This window comes from Schistocerca serialis, chromosome 3 (assembly GCF_023864345.2).
Source record: "Schistocerca serialis cubense isolate TAMUIC-IGC-003099 chromosome 3, iqSchSeri2.2, whole genome shotgun sequence".
Taxonomy (NCBI): domain Eukaryota; kingdom Metazoa; phylum Arthropoda; class Insecta; order Orthoptera; family Acrididae; genus Schistocerca; species Schistocerca serialis.
The window spans coordinates 877,646,819-877,664,397 of NC_064640.1; positions in this window are offsets into that span (position 1 = coordinate 877,646,819).

Sequence of the window (17,579 nt, forward strand, 5' to 3'; positions counted from 1 at the left end):
GTTATGTTTGTTGTGACTGTTATATTTTATGTTTTTGTGGATAGTCGTTGGGCTTACAGTGGGTGGTTGTACATCCTCATTCCACATGATATGCCTGTTAGGGAAATGTAGACGTGACCTTTCTAAAGTTGGACCAACAGATGGTCATAACGTTTTGGCTCATCAATGTACTCGTATGGCATCCAGCATGAACAGAAAACAGCATTTGGTCCCAATTCAACGGAAAGTATTATATAAATCGCAATATTATGTGCTCAGTCAGTAGAAACAATTCAGATTAGTGTGTTGCAATGCAGTTCAAGTTAATTTTTCGGATGACCTCTAATGTAGTCTACAGATCCGATTAGTTGTGGAATTATTAAACATACAGCTCGAGTATTTTTTGAATTAATTTTACGTCAGTCATCATGTATTTTTGACTTAGTCTCATCAGTGATAAGCGAAGTGGAAATCTATACCGGATTCTCTCAAACATGACAGACGTTCAGTGACATTCATGTCGGGTGATAGCTAAGGGTAGTGAGTGGGGAAGTTCTTGTGTGTGTTTGTCAAATCTCACCTGAACAGAGCTATCGCTACGAATTGGGGCGTTGCCATTCTAGAAGGGATGACGTTGTAAGGCAACAAGATTTGTACCATAGGAAGTACGTTGTTACCTAAAATGGCCACATTATCGTTGACTGGAATTTGATCTTGCACTGTAACAAAAGAACCAACGAAGTACCATGAAGCTAAGAAAGGAAGGAATGAAGCAATCAACTACTAATAGTGGAATTCGTCTGAAGTGATCTAAGGAAACCATGGAAACCAAAATGAGGCTGATCGGACAGATATTTGAATACTGATTCCAACTCCTACTTGGAATACGAGATCTGTGTCTTAAGCGCTGTGAAGTCTTCATCGATTCTACGAAATGATGCCTTCAAAATATCATCTACTTTTTTATTGGTAGAAGCTAATCAGTGTTATGAATAAGTTCTTTTGACATAGCTGTACGTAATCATGACCTGTAGTTGGGAACAATGTGAAAGGTGAGTGGTGGGACAATATTATAGTCATCAAATCCTCTTTGTTTCTTGTTTTATGATGACGACACCACTTATGTCACGATAAAGTGTACTTGGGGGTGAGGAACGGTTTGAAATTTGTCATCCATTCAGAGATGATCAGTTTGTGCAACTTGTACATGGCAGTAAACACGGCCTTTGGGATGGTGGTTAAGTAATTAGATCAGATGAGTGGCATGATCTCTGTATTTATTTGTTTCAATGACCGCCCAAGTTTTATGATAATGATGACTGAAGTGCATTTTTCGTCTAGTATTGGTCATTGCTAATGATATTTTGGCACCAGGTATCTATGCTCTCTTCGCCTGTGGTACTCTTGTTCTTAATTTGTTTAACACACTTTCAGTTATAAACTTGAACCCGATTGCTACATCTCTGGCATCTAACAGAGCGATCGATACCGTATAATGTCAACTAAAGGACTCCTCCGGAGACAGGACTTTCTCAACAGGATACTAGCATGTTTAGGGAAGAAAAGTGAGACTGTTGGAAAAGAACAAAATGATAAACTAGATGGTAGCGTAAAGAAACAACAGACTAGTGCCAGAGAACGAAAGACTCTTATTTAGCAACAGAAGGTTAGTACACAGAGATCCAATGAACAAGCGTAGGCTACTTAGAGAAAACAGCAAGCTAATGTTAGTGCATTAAAAGCACTGATACAATATCTGGAGCAGAAATTTGAGTCCACTGGGGCAGATAATTCCACTAGATTTCATGTACTCACCACTCAGATGAAAGGACAGGTGCAGTCACAATATGATGAAAGGATCTCTACCGTAGAGCACAGGTTTGTTGCGATATAGAAGAACCAGGTTAGATTAAAAGAGGTTATGCATGAACAGAATAAATCATTACAAGGGTATTTACATGGTTTGCCGGCCGCGGTGGTCTAGCGGTTCTAGGCGCGCAGTCCGGAACCGCGCGGCTGCTACGGTCGCAGGTTCGAATGCTGCCTCGGGCATGGATGTGTGTGATGTCCTTAAGTTAGTTAGGTTTAAGTAGTTCTAAGTTCTAGGGGACTGATGACCACAGATGTTGAGTCCCATAGTGCTCAGAGCCCATTTACATGGTTTAAGAGCGGAATGTGTGAACGATAAGGCAAATTTGTCAGCGAGGTTGGATGTTATCCCAAGTCAAGAAGTTGTGAGTCAAATACAGGAGCAGGTGCCAAATCATACTATTATGTTACAAAGCCCTGAGCAACTGTAGTTCAGGAAAGGAGATTTCAGAGAACGAGAGGAGGTGCTCAAGGCTGTTGATAAAGTTAGTGAACTTGGTACTGCTGTAGCCAAGTTAGCTGTTAATGCTTAACGAAGTTCAAATGGCACAGTACCAGTAGATGTTGATGATTTAGGATACGTGAGATCACAACTACGGAAATTAAAAGGAGAAGGAGAGATGTGTGTCAGGAACAGGTAGAGAATATGTCTAAAATGGAGGAGAAAATACGTGAAGGTGTGTCTGTTACTCAGTGCTATGGTAGAAGTCATGTACTTAATGAAGAAGTTGATTCGGTTCATGAAGATGAGCCAGATCCGGAACCTCATTATGAGAGGAGACAGACTCATCAGAGTGTTGTTCAATATGAAGACATGCGCGGAAAAACGGGCTAACCCTCAAATCTAAAAACTTAGAGACAAGTGTTCAAAAATGACTCAAATGGCTCTGAGCACTATGGGACTTAACACCTGAGGCCATCAGTCCCCTAGAACTTAGAACTACTTAAACCTAATTAACCTAAGGGCATCACACACATCCATGCCCGAGTCAGGATTCGAACCTGAGACCGTAGCGGTCGCGCGGTTCCAGACTGAAGCGCCTAGAACCGCTCAGCCACACCAGCCGGCAGAGATAAGTGTTGTCATCTGTTTCTGGGTATAGGGACTATCGAAATAAAACATTGGTCTCACCCCTAAATATCACTTAGAGGTTCATCCTCGAGCTTGGTTAGAGCAATTTGATTTTTAACTTCCTCCTGCTTGGCCAGTTACAAGACTGAATTTATATGCGGTTAGTTGGAAACCGAATCTGAAATGTGTGTGCATATATTGACTCCGAATTGTGAGTCATACAAAGGTTTTTGTCATCTGTTCTTACCTGATCTGAGGCGACTCAAGATAGAAGAAATCATGGAAAATCAATTACGCAAAATTTTAAAAATTTTAATCAATCTGTGTTCACAAATCCTGCTTGTTTCTTTGAAAGAATGTTGTTGAAAAATCATTTTAGCGCAGTCTGCACAGTCCTGGTGAGTTAATTAGTATTTCATTAATGAAACTTTCTGCTCTTTAAAGAGAAATTATTCTTGCTAGACATTGTAAAGATCTCGAAATTATATTTGATGGGTGTTGTAGAGCTCTTAAAAGTTCTCAAAGTAAACTTCAAGAATTGGAGTATGGCAGTAGGAAGAGAATAATCGTAGTAGAGGGAATAATCAATTTCTGTATTCTGGTTTCAGGCAATGGAAAAACAAAAAGTGTGATCATGGGCGGCATGATTTGCGTGTGGATATTTATGGAAATGACACATGGAATGACCAGAAATGAAGTGAAAGTAGTAATTTCAGGAGAGGAAGAAGTAATTGGAACAATTCTAGTAGCTGAAGAAATGGAGATAATGGTAGATAGGAAGGTAGAGATTCAGGCCTGTGACTCGTTGAGGTGTGATCAGCTGATCCACAGGACAATGTGTGTGTGTGTGGAGAGCCCACCGCTAATAGAATGTCGACTGCTGTGATCCGTCAGTAGTAGGGTAGATGAGAGCACTGAACAACTGAGTTTGTTGGATTTTGATGCTATGGAGGAGTTGCTACTTAAAAAGGGTAGTGTAAAGCCGTTAGTGAGTCCAGTACCGAGGATGTATGTAAGTGGAGTTGTTCTGGATGCAGAAAGTTAGGTGGCTGTATTGGATGAATCGACACTTCAGAAGTGTGAAGGGGTAGGTTGATTTTTCCTTTACTATGGACCAAAGTAAAAGAGGCAATTATTGGAAAAATTGTTGAGGTAGAGAGAGAATAGGCTATTCAGTTTCTATGTCAAGAATATAAATTTTGAATGAATTTTGTCATTGTGCGGAGGTTGACTGTTGTTGAAGTTTTGGTGGCATATTTTTCGCTGCTGCACGAAGCAGCGATGGACTTGTGTTGCAGCCAAGTGAGTTTGAGGAAAACTGAGTCTATAGTGAAGTTGATATTTCATGAATGTGCAGTTAGGAAGAAGGGTTCAAGCCCTTGTCTTAAATTCCTCACCAGGCTTGAGTTGTCTTTTGAGCCAAAGCTTGTTATGAGTAAGAGTAGTTTTCATGCAGTGCTATCGTTAGATTATCAGAAGGTATTTGTGTTTTACAAGAGATACAGAATCGGATTAACTGTGTTGAGGAGGCAGGTGAAGCAATAAAAGGAGATTTGTTTCAGGTACTGTGACTTCATTAGTTAGTATTTTCAGAGCATCCAGTGGCGACCAGAGGTCTTTCTTATCACTTTAAAGTCAAGGGACATGGGAAGTTTTTTGTCAAGTGCAATCCTATGTAACTGATTTACATAGATTCATGATGGATTAATATAATTATTCCACCTGAGACTGACAGGCCATTGACGTTGTATTTACAAGAAATTTCATGGAGTCAGACTTCTGTTGCCCCTTGAATTAACACCGAGTTATTGGCAGCTTGTGTTGTGTCCCTCATATAAGAAATATACAGCAATTTTGTGTTATGGTCCTTGTTATCAATTCTGAGAGATGCCTTTCGGACTTAATGTAAGTTTTGCTGATTTAATGAAAGGTTTTGAAAATATATTCGCAGCTGACTCGAAAAGAGGTTAACTGTTTACGTTGGTGATGTTTTGATTGGTTAAAATAGTTGGAAGGAGCATAATGAGACAGATTAGTGCGTGTGTTTCAAGATTTTGGCGTAATAATTAATTTAGAGAAGTCAATGGTGGTCGAGCAACTGGCTCGTCACAATACGCCAGTCACTACTCTTGATGAACTGTGGTATCATGTTGAAGCTGCATGGGCAGCTGTACCTGCACACGCCATCCAAGCTCTGTTTGACTCAATGACAAGGCGTATCAAGGCCGTTATTACGGCCAGAGGTGGTTGTTCTGGGTACTGATTTCTCGGGATCTATGCACCCAAATTGCGTGAAAATGTAATCACATGTCAGTTCTAGTATAATATATTTATCCAATGAATACCCGTTTATCATCTGCATTTCTTCTTGGTGTAGCAATTTTAATGGCCAGTAGTCTAAATTCAAACGTCACCCATGATACGGCTGTTTTCCAAACGTTTCATTGTTCCCGTCGTATCTCCTGAACTGTGGTAGGTAGGTGGTTCTTACCCCAACAGCGATTGTTGCCTGACAGTAAGGGATATGTGTACCAAGTTTGGTTCAAATTGGTCAAATGGTTTAGGAGGAGATGTGGAACATACGCATGCCCATACCCTCCACCATACACACACACAAACAGGTATGTATGGATTTATAAGGTTGAATAAATTAGCTATGACACGCTTTTGTGCATGAATGGGAGAGAATACTTCATTGAACTCGGATGCCCAGACACAAGCTGAATTTATCTGAAGGTGTGAAACAGGCACTCCTGCTCCACTCCTGTCACATTTTGATTTGAGTTAAGATTTTACCTTAGAACGTACAGTTATACAAACTGATCTTGGAGCAGAGTTTTGTCAGGAGTCTGAAGCAGATGGTGATATGAGTCGTCTAACCACTGTTTTAGCACGCCTGGTGCTCGCAAAGTGTGGACGTCACTATTTTGTTACTGCGATTTGACTGTTGTTATAGGATCTGTAAAATTTCATTGTTATTTGTGTGGTCAGGCGGCCTAGATGTACACAGACCGCCCAACTTCAGAATTTTTGATGAGTGCAGACTCAACTCGTGGACATTTAGTCAGATGGGAGCTGTATTTACAAAAATTTCAGTGCTGTTTATATTTCTGGTAAAGACAATGTTATTGCTGATGCGGTTTCAAAATCAATTCTAAGGTTGAATAATGGGCCTGAGGTGGATCATAATGAGAATAATTTCAGTAACTTGTATTTGAAATGCTTGCGTTTGAGAATTTCATATATTCACAGGGGGCAGGATAAAGATACTGCATGGAAGAGAGTGTAGTTGAAGTGGAAAGCCCATTCCAATGTTGCAGTTATTTCATCACACGTAGTTAAAACTGTGTTTTGTTTGGGAGAGGGATGCTGATAGTTCGGATTGGTTTATATCCATGCCAAAGGAGTTGGTGAGAAAAGTGATCTGGCATACTCATTCGAGTTACGCAAATTTCCGACCAGAGAAATGTTATTACAAGCTTTGCGGTATGTGTTAATTCGTTAAAATGGAGATAAGAATCCATAAAGTATTAGTTTCATGCAAAGTTTGTCAGAAGGCGAAGCTGCTGACTGTGTCTCGTCATGCTTCATGGTTACCTATTATTCCTTCAAAGTGTTGCATTGCCACTAATTTTCGGAGTTAATGTGAGAAAAGCAGCTCGATTGCAGCAGTGTGTGAGGAAAGCAAGCAGTTCATAAACGAGCCTCTTTGCCTACCACAAGTTGGCAAGATCAAGCCACGCCATTTTGGCAACGTTGTAGAAAAGTATTAGAACAAGGTACAGCCTTGTTGGGAGTTTCCATACCACTGGGCCATGAAGGTGTTGATCCACATGTGCCTGGAAGCAACGTGCCAGCACAACGAATGTGGCAGTAACCACTTTGATTATACACTACTAGCCATTAAAATTGCGACACCAAGAAGAAATGCAGATGATGAACGGGTATTCATTGGACAAATATATAATACTAGAACTGACATGTGATTACATTTTCACGCAATTTGGATGCATAGATCCTGAGAAATCAGTACCCAGAACAACCACCTCTGGCCGTAATAACGGCCTTGATACGCCTGGGCATTGAGTCAAACAGAGCTTGGATGGCCATGCAGCTTCAACACGATACCAAAGTTCATCAAGAGTAGTGACTGGCGTATTGTGACGAGCCAGTTGCTCGGCCACCATTGACAAGATGTTTTCAATTGGTGAGAGATCTGGAGAATGTGCTGGCGAGGGCAGCAGTCGAACATTTTCTGTATCCAGAAAGGCCCTTACAGGACCTGCAACATGCGGTCGTGTATTATCCTGCTGGAATGTAGGGTTTTGCAGCGATCGAATGAAGGGTAGAGCCACGGGTCGTAACGCATCTGAGATGTAACGTCCACTGTTCAAAGTGCCGTCAATGCGAACAAGAGGTGACCGAGACGTGTAACCAATGGCACCCCTTATCATCATGTCGGGTGATACGCCAGTATGGCGATGACGAATACACGCTTCCAATGTGCGTTCACCGCGATGTCGCCAAACACGGATGCGACCATCATGATTCTGTAAACAGAACCTGGATTCATCCGAAGAAATGACGTTTTACCATTCGTGCACCCAGGTTCGTCGTTGAGTACACCATCACAGGCGCTCCTGTCTGTGATGCAGCGTGAAGGGTAACTGTAACCATAGTCTCCGAGCTGATAGTCCACGCTGCTGCAAACGTCATCGAACTGTTCGTGCAGGTGTTTGTTGTCTTGCAAACGTCCCTATCTGTTGACTCAGTCATGGAGGTGGCTGTACATTCCGTTACAGCCATGCGGATAAGATGCTTGTTATCTCGACTGCTAGTGATACGAGGCCATTGGGATCCAGCACGGCGTTCCGTATTACCCTCCTGAACCCACAGATTCCATATTCTACTCACAGTCATTGGATCTCGACCAACGGGAGCCGCAATGTCGCGATACGATAAACCGCAATCGCGATAGGCTAAAATCCGACCTATATCAAAGTCGGAAACGTGATGGTATGCATTTCTCCTCCTTACACGAGGCATCACAACAACGTTTCACCAGGCAACGCCGGTCAACTGCTGTTTGTGTATGAGAAATCGGTTGGAAACTTTCCTCATGTCAACACGTTGTTGGTGTCGCCACCGGCGCCAACCTTGTGTGAATGTTCTGAAAAGCTAATCATTTGCATATCACAGCATCTTCTTCCTGTCGGTTAAATTTCGCGTCTGTAGCACGTCATCTTCGTGGTGTAGCAATTTTAATGGCCAATAGTGTAGTATAGTTATGTGCAGTTTGACAGCACAGTGCCGTGCAAATCAACCACATTGTGAGCCATCGAGCACCTGACGCTGATCTGGGCAATCATCTGCACCAGATCAGCTCGCAGGGTTACGTCTGCACCTGTGGACATGCAGGATTGCAACAGATAAGCCGTCTTCAGGCTCTACAGCAGCAGCCGAACTTTTGCCTTGGAGGGCAGCAGTTCGCTTTGAGGTTAGAACGACTGCTGTCCACCCATACTGAAGCGATCTTCTCTTCTGGTAGCAGCGGACCTCTGTGGGAATCTGGACAGTCGTTCGCATCACTGGCATTTCTCGCTTACAGCCACAAAGTCCTAACTCAGGCATGCACTGCTGCGTGAAGCTAATAGTGCCACCAAAGAGGATGCTGGTGACTTAAGTCCAGCACCCTGCCATGGTCTTCCAAAGCAGACGGCACAGCCGGCAGTCCACATGCCTGCAGGGGACGTGTCCATGCCATGACAGCACATCGACTGTTATAGCGCGAGACTGAATAAAGATGTTTCCCCTTGCATCTGAGCTTTCCTACTCACCCCTGTCCAGCACCAACCCCTCAACAACCTGCCACTCTACCACTTCTACACCATAGTAAGCCCCACTCACCCCAGATCGCTACAGACTGGTGTTGGAGGCATTTTGGTATCGGTAGACCGCGTATGGCAGCTGGTGGCAGCACAATCGATCTCTATACAGCGCGAGTTTGCAACCATAGCTAGCAGTTTCATTACACAGTGAGGTAAGTAAGCAGACTACTGATTTTTGTGGTTGTTTTGATTGTTTTGTTCAAAAATGGTTCAAATGGCTCTGAGTACTATGGGACTTAACATCTGGGGTCATCAGTCCCCTAGAACTTAGAACTACTTTAACCTAACTAACCTAAGGACACCACGCACATCCATTCCCGAGGCAGGATTCGAACCTGCGACCGTAGCGGTGGCGCGGTTCCATACTGAAGCGCCTAGAACCGTTCGGCCACTCCGGCCGGCCATTGTTTTGTGAGTAGAGATTCACAGAAATTTGAGGGTATACTTATACAGCCAGTGGAAGTGGATGAAGTTCCACAGGTTGTCAACCGAAAGACAGTCACTGACTCGCATGTTTTGTGAGCTCTTCTTCTCTGTATGGGACCATTCTGGGTAAAGTGGTGGTGAATCAGAATGCTATGGAAGTGGAAACATTCAGAGCCGAGATGCCTGGAGGCATGCATCTCATTACAAAGTTAGGACTTTTTGTAAGTGGAAATAGTAAACTGCATCATAAGATAATTTGAGATGTGGTTGATCGAAATTTGGAAACTCGTGTAATTCTCATGTTGTACTATGTAATACGATATAAAGTTACTTATGGCTCCAGGTGCATTGCTTGAATGGGTCTATTTTTTTGAATTTTTGAATGATTATGGAATGCAATGGGAAAATTTTGCTATCAAGAGGATTTAGTGAAAAGTTTGGAATGGATGGATGCCAGAAAGAAAATGGTAACAGTTATCAAAGTAGTGGGATCATGGTAAGTTGTCGGTCATTAAGGCAGTTTGAGACAAAGAGTAAATGAAATGTGGTCTTGTGCATGATAGACTTAACCATATAATATGTATTTTTGTGTCACTTTTTTCTTTGATTTAAGTGTTGTATAACAGTGGAATGTATAATGTTTTGAGTGAAATAATCTCATTTTCCTTATCTGGGTGGTATGAAGGATGACGATGATGATGATGATATTTGTTTTGTAGGGCATTAAGCAACGCAGTTATCAGCGCGCGTACAAATTTCCAATCTTGGCACAGTCCAGTTTCGCAATTATCCCGAATGATGATCAAATCATGAGGACAACACAAACACGCAGTCCCGGGGCAGTGGAAATCCCTGACCTGGCCGGGAATCGAACTTGGGACCCCGTGATCCAGAGGCAGCAACAGCAGCTACTAGACCACGAGTTGCGGACTAATATGAAGGGAATAATGGTTGGGAGAGATATGCATAAAATAATGTCACAGTATTTTTGACCTTTTTCCTGATAATATACAGGAGAATTTGGCGTGGCAAAGGTTATGAGGTAATATAATGTTTTTAGATTAGATTTCTCTGCTAACTGAAGCGCATTTATTCCTGATGTTACTACAGTGATATGTATATGTATATTTGTACTTTTTGTGTGTTGTGTCTTATGAAGTAAAATTTACATGATCTAAAACGTTAGGAGTTGTGTCTACGAGAAACTGACTTTGAAGTGAGGTGTGTGTAATTTGTAGGTTTGAGTTCGCCATACTGTAGTGTTGTAAGTAGTGTAGTGTAATATTTTGGACTAATCAGTAGCTAGTAGGTTAGTGTTGTATTGTAGCGTTTTGAGAGAAAAGAGATCTTGTGCCACGAAATTAAGTCAGTTTCATGGAATGTTCATGGAGGATTACATGGAATTAAGTGCAGTTAGACTTGTATTTTATGAAAGATTGGACCTATTTTCTTGTTATTGTAAATGTTAGGTAAATATGTTACTTAATTAATTATTATAAGGTGGACCACTTGAAGTGGATTCACATTTCTGAGCCACTGTAAAAAAACTATATTAGAATAATGATTATGTTCTTCAAAAGGTGGTTGTGAATCATTCTCTTTATACATGAGGAAAAAATTTATCCTTTAAGAAGTTATTGTTGGACACGGTCCATGTGTGATCATTATATGAAGGGCTTATTTCAATAGTGGTACAAGTCCATTTTTGTTCATTTTGAGGTACAGAGTCCTAAAGTTAAATGAGCGCTGAAAAATTTGCAGTTGAGATACCAGAAATATTCAAGCATATGGCTCCTTGCTAGAGAGGAATCTTTCTTTCTGTTTGTTTGGATCATTAATTTCAGAAGCATTATAGGCAGAAAAGTGGAGGTAATGGACTTGCACCACTATTGAAATAAGCCCTTCATATTTACCCGTTGCTTGCATATGTTGTCATATCAAAATGAGAGGTGAAGTAGGTCGCGAGAAAGCTGCCTTGAGGATGCATGACAGAATGGGCATTACTATCAGCTGATTATGATGTCCACACTGGATGATGGGCATCCCTACTGGAGGAGCACTTGGCACATATCACAGCAGAGCAGAATGAGACTCACTAGGAGCAGACTGTTGAGTGAAGTGCCAGGGTGAAGTGCTAACTACAAGTAAGGCTGAATGGTCTGCACAAAGGGGGGTAGCACCTATGGGTCCATGCACCACAGCCAAAATTCTATCGTCTGGAGGGGGATTGTACTGAACTATCATCACAGCCAAGACTTAGACTACTCACGGTACCAACAAGACTTTTCCGTAAAGTGCCAGGATGGCTCTGCCATGAGGGTAACAAAACAGGGCGTAGAATATCGTCGACGGATCACTGTGCTGTAAGGTGCCACGGATGACAACCAACGGGATCCCCTTATAAAATGAAATGACGCCCCAGAACGTCACTTGTCGTTGTGTGGCCGTACGGCAGGCGACAGACAGGTTGGTATCTCATTACGTCCGGAGTGTTTCCAGATACGTCTTTGCTGGTCATCACGACTCAGTCCGTGGCGAAACTTAACACTGAAGGTAACTCTACTCCACTCTTTGAGATTCCAGGCTGAAGGCGAATCAGGAGATGCCCCAGACAGAGGTCGGATACCAACCAGACTGTGGCCCGCGATATGGCCGGACAAGCAAGGGTGCCATATCTTTTCATAGCGGGAGGCCATTGTTTGTAATACTCAGAACCAGTACAGCACAGCGATACGTCGACGCTATTCTACTCCCTGTTTTGTTGCCTTCATGGAAATCCATCTTAGGCTTATACACTACAGGCCATTCAAATCGCTACACCAAGAAGAAATGGAGATAATAAATGAGTATTCATTGGACAAATATATTATACTAGAACTGACATGTGATTACATTTTCACGCAATTTGGGTGCATAGATCCTGAGAAATCAGTACCCAGAACAACCACCTCTGGCCGTAATAACGGCCTTGATACGCCTGGGCATTGAGTCAAACAGAGCTTGGATGGCGTGTACAGGTACAGCTGCCCATCCAGCTTCAACACGATACCACAATTCATCAAGAGTAGTGACTGGCGTATTGTGAAGAGCCAGTTGCTCGGCCACCATTGACCAGACGTTTTCAGTTGGCGAGAGATCTGGAGAATATGCTGGCCAGGCAGCAGTCTAACATTTTCTGTATCTAGAAAGGCCCATACAGGACCTGCAACATTCGGTCGTGCATTATCCTGCTGAAATGTTGGGTTTCGCAGGGATCGAATGAAGGGTAGAGCCACGGGTCGTAACACATCTGAAACGTAACGTCCACTGTTCAAAGTGCCGTCAATGCGAACAAGAGGTAACCGAGACGTGTAACCAATGGCACCCCATACCATCACGCCGGGTGATACGCTAGTATGGCGATGACGAATACACGCTTCCAATGTGCGTTCACCGCGATGTCGCCAAACACGGATGCGACCATCATGATGCTGTAAACAGAACCTGGATTCATCCGAAAAAATGACGTTACCATTCGTGCACCCAGATTCGTCGTTGAGTTCACCATCGCAGGCGCTCATGTCTGTGATGCAGCGTCAAGGGTAACGGCAGCCATGGTCTCCGAGCTGATAGTCCATGCTGCTGCAAACGTCGTCGAACTGTTCGTGCAGATGGTTGTTGTCTTGCAGACGTCACCATCTGTTGACTCAGCGATCGAGACATGGCTGCACGATCCGTTACAGCCTTGCGGATAAGATGCCTGTCATCTCGACTGCTAGTGATACTAGGCCGTTGGGATCCAGCACGACGTTCCGTATTACCCTCCTGAACCCACCGATTCGATACTCTCCTAACAGTCATTGGATCTCGACCAACGCGAGCGGCAATGTCGCGATACGATAAACCGCAATCGCGATAGGCTACAATCCGACCTTCATCTAAGTCGGAAACGTGATGGTACGCATTTCTCCTCCTTACACGAGGCATCACAGCAACGTTTCACCAGGCAACGCCGGTCAACTGCTGTTCGTGTATGAGAACTCGGTTGGACACTTTCCTCATGTCAGCACGTTGTAGGTGTCACCACCGGCGCCAACCCTGTGTGAATGCTCTGAAAAGCTAATCATTTGCATATCACAGCATCTTCTTCCTGTCGGTTAAATTTCGCGTCTGTAGCACGTCATCTTCGTGGTGTAGTAATTTTAATGGCCAGTACTGTATTTCAGCAAGATAATGCTCACCTGCATATGACGAGCGTTTCTACTGCTTATCTCTGTGCTCGCTAAATCCTACCTTTGGCGGCAAGCTCACCGGATCTCTCCCCAACGTATGGAGCATTGTGGGCAGAGTCCCAGAAGCACCTCGGGATTTTGACCATCTAACGCGCCAAAGGGACAGAACTTGGCACGATATACGTCAGGAGGACATCCGTCAAACCTATCAATCAATGCCAAGACGAATAACTGCTTGCATATGGATCAGAGGTGGGCCAACGCGTTACTCACTTCCTTAATTTGTGAAGCACTTTCTCTTGAATGGAAATGGAGACCCGCACCGCCGTACTAGGCAAGGTCCTAATGGAGGTGGTTTGCCGTTGCCTTCCGCCTACCGTAGTGGGGATGAATGATGATGATGAAGACGACACAAAACACCCAGTCATCTCGGGGCAGATGAAAATCCCTGACTTCTCTCGAATAAATCATCTTTTTTTCTGAGATTGTAATCATTTGTTTGCCTGTACGTATGTATCACATTAACCATTTTCCATCTCATTCGGATAATTTCTACGGCGGGCGACCTTTTTTTGTCTTACGGAGAACCCATTGAGTGCGAGATCGCAAGTTCAGTCTTTACTAAGGTTCATTTCAAAGTGTTGTGCTAACAATAATGACTGGGTAAATATTAGTACGAATGTCTCACCATGCGCATCAGGAGGGCGACAGAAAATTAGCGTCCACGAATTGCAGAGATCAACCTTCTATTGGACGCATGTCTTACACTTCACAAAATGAACATCGTCGACGTTCGAGAAATGTTACGAGGCGTGTTTTTTTAATTAAGTACCGCTTTGAAATGAAAAAAAGACGTGCTAAGATATCTTAATAATTTTATTTTTATATGAAAGCCTGTACCTTAATCTACTTTTCTACATAATTGCCGTCAATATTGAGGCACTTGTGATAACGTTGTACCAGTTTTTGAATACCCTCCTCATAGAAGTCTGCCACCTGACTTGTTAACCAATGCATCACCACCGTTTTGACTTCGTCATCGTCTTTCATGTAAAAATAAAATTATTGAGATATGTTAGCACGTCTTTTTTTAATTTCAAAGCGGTACTTACTTAAAAAACGTGCCTCGTAGAAACAAACCATTAATTTGCACATGAACATGGAATAAGAAATGGCACGTCACAGCGATCACAAGGGTTCACACCATCAAGATCGAAGACGAACTCCTTGGAAGTTACAAACCGTTCAGGACGTTCAACTAGGTATCCACTCCTAAAGAATGCATATAGAATCATGTTGGTGTAACTGAGTGATGAGAACTGATGGAATGTGATGGCATGCAGCCGAATGTGAAACAGTCTGTCGTAGAGGTTATCGTGAAACTGGCTATCCCTTAAGGTGTAGCTGCAGACAGTGCGATAGTTATGTTTTATAGGCACGGGAAGAACAAACATCCAGAGGCTGAATTTGCCCTGTGGTTCCTGGTGGCATGAATTACAATGTCACACACATCTCAACACGGATTGGAGTATGATTTTTTATGCACAGACCAGGAATCAAGCAAAAGAAAGTTATTTTGAGCAGCTATTGGCCAAAATCAATGCTCATACCGTAGTTGTAGTTCTCTTACACCCCTTTTCCCGATCGTGCTTGCTGTGACTTAAATATTCCCTACTGTCCTTCCGAGATCACGCACACGAGAAAGAATCGTAGAGGACAGAGCACCTCCAATTTCTTGCAGCACAATAAATAATTTTCCAGTCAATTTTCCATCGAGATAGAAGTTACCTCTAATTCCCAGGGTTCCTTTCGTAAGTATTTCATCTTCAAATCCCGATTTGCCGGAGCTGAAAACAAATTCCTTACTGAACGATGGGATAAATTTGTTTATCTCATCTACAAATTTTCGGGCCAACTCTGCAGTTTGTTGTGCATCGTCAAGTTGACGCTTTGTTTGAAATATTCGTTATCTTACGTTTTTCAATTCTGTAACACTGTTTGAAGTCATGCAGCCATCCGCTGCTTCCCTCGAAATAACTGTAATCTATGTCGCGTGCAGTCTGATGTGCATTACGTAGTAGCTCACTATCATGCACATCCTGTAAATTGTATCGGCCACCCTTGAAACGCGCAGACCCCAGTTTTTGTAACAAGTGTGCCTTGTCCTCTCTTGAATATCCGTAGTTTTTCTTATGCACTATGCAGTCATATTGCTGCGGACTTACTCGAGATCAGTTCATAAGTGTTTTGTTACTATTTAGCGGATGATCTTCCATGTATGTAATTATGTTTAGCACCTGCTCCTTGAACGACGATTGTCCTTGACCACGTTTCACTGTAGTCACGATTTGTAGCTCTTTGTCCGACAAGGATAATTAACTACATGGTTCGTCACCTGTTTAAGTATCATTTTCACTTGTTAAACACGTACCGTCGTCATTGTACTCCTCACCTATATTGTCCACACAGTCGAACGTATACGACACCACACATTCCACAGAGTCATCTTGCAGAAACGCTGTTTCACATGCCACTTCGTTCTCACCCTGCTCAATTCTTAGGGTCCTTTCTGACGGAATGTCAACGTCGGCAACTGTTATTGTACATATAATGCAATGTTTTCTTTGTTTATCGTTGCCATTGCCCTGCTTTGTACCAACACCACTAGCATTCTAGCACTATTGTGAGTTACTTGTCGACTAAGCAGTTCAGATACGCTCCATAGCCTCATGGCGTGCTCAACACTGGCTACCTCCAGTCGGGCCACCTGTTGCCATTACCATTAAATATTGTGGTTGCATGTTAGCCAATATGTGGGGCATCGAATGCCGTAAACATCATTGGTGTTTTTCGATCTCGCCGTCAATGGGATTCCTTCTTAGAGCGTATATTCTAAGAATCTGGCTCTTAATTTTTGTGGTTCGTGTTATATCATTACAGTAAAGGTAATAGAAGCCATAGAATTAATTAACACTCTTCCTTGATAATAAGAACGGCAATCACTTTTATGTCACTTTCCTTCGATGTACCAGACCGGTTTACACCTCATATCTCTACAAGAAAACTGGTTATTTTCTCTTAGTGATTCGTATACATAAAATTAGCAGATATACAAAAGTTCACTTTAGTCATCAATGTAAAGAAGCAGTGTATCTTCATGAAATAAATGAAAAATAAAAAATGAGTAATGCAATAAAGTACCCCATGGAAATGTGAGAACATTACTCTAATTGTGCTATATGAGCTACCTCTGAGGAAAATGATTTTAGCTGCTGGACTGCACAGCCTAAAGAGAAATAGGCCAAGTAAATATGCAGGCATGAAACAACGGCGATATTTAGAATTGGACGCGTGCATATGCTCAGCAGAAGTTCAGCTTCCAATCTTTTGTACATTTTAAGAAAGAAAAACAAACAGACAAACATGTAAATTTGTCTACTCTTTATACAGGCTATGGTAGGTACATTTATCAACGGTATATCTTATTATGGGGAAATGTTTGGTCCCAGACATTGTAGATATTGTTTTGTCTCCTGCACTTAAATTCTTGATGGTCTCAAGACATGTCAAATCATTAGGAATAGAACTGATTGAACATCAAAGTAAAACAGTAAACAAATCAAATTCCTTGCAGTATAAAATGTAAAAAATTTGTAAAAAAATTTCTTTAGCATCAGGCTCTGTAACTTAAATGCAATGCTGTTGTATGTGTGTTTAGGAAAGGCTATTCTGTGCTATGCAGGTCAATAGGTGGCGAATTTTAGCTTTCAATAATGAAGCGCAACATTTTGGATAGTTTTAGCTATGTACTATGTTCTGTATCCAGAAAATAATTTAACAATTTGTGGCTAAAGTGTGTAAATTATATAGTAGAAACTACAATTTATATTTTTCATTCTCAAATATGAACTGCTTCTGCCATGCAACGCTGTAATAAACAATTATCCTCTTATTACCTGAAACATCTTCCTGTTATATATTCGGATTTATTATGCTATATTTTGTATGTTCAACATGTGAGTATTCGCTGTCAATCACTTCTTTACTTTTTAGATCAGTTTAGAAATTTTACAACAAATACTTTCGTTACACACTACTGACCAAGCGAGTTCATAAAAACTAATAGTATTAACT